Raw genomic sequence first — 736 nt, forward strand, 5'->3', positions numbered from 1 at the left:
GCCAGTTGCCACACCCGTGGTGACATTCACATTCACCGGAGTTCTTTCACCACTTTGTTTCCTGAGCAATAGTTGTTTCATCCTAAAGGGTCCTCTAGTGGATCTGGTTAGGGGAGCCTCATCCCCTGAAGACTGTGGATGATCAGCCATATATCTGTCAAAATAAATAACAACATTAAATATTAATAAAAGACTTATGTAATATGATATAAATTAACAAAACATGTAATAGTAATCATAGAAATGTTTAAAAGCAAAATTAATGTGATATTAATAAAATACTTATACAGAAATTGAAAATTCATACATAAAGATATGGATTCATCATATGTATATTCCCTCATCATGATCTGACCGAACTGCATGTACATCGTCGTCAACTAGAGATTGGTCATCCAAATTTGTTGTAGTTTGAAATGAATGGTTGTCAGCAATATGAATATTAATCAAATTGTCTTTGTTAACTTCAATCTGTTTTTTGCTTTGAAGAGCAACATACCAATGGTCAGACGCAGGATCTTTGACATAAAAAACCTGCGATGCTTGATGTACCATGATAAACGGTTCGTCTCGGTAACCCACCTTTCGAAAATCAACCAGTGTCATACCCGATTAATCTAGTTTCACACCACTCTTATTGTCAAACCACTTACATTTGAACAATGGAACAAAAAACTTGGTGTAATCAACCTCCCATATCTCTTCTATTATACCATAATATCTCATTGATCCAAGT

This window comes from Vigna radiata, chromosome 5, assembly GCF_000741045.1.
Source record: "Vigna radiata var. radiata cultivar VC1973A chromosome 5, Vradiata_ver6, whole genome shotgun sequence".
Classification (NCBI taxonomy): domain Eukaryota; kingdom Viridiplantae; phylum Streptophyta; class Magnoliopsida; order Fabales; family Fabaceae; genus Vigna; species Vigna radiata.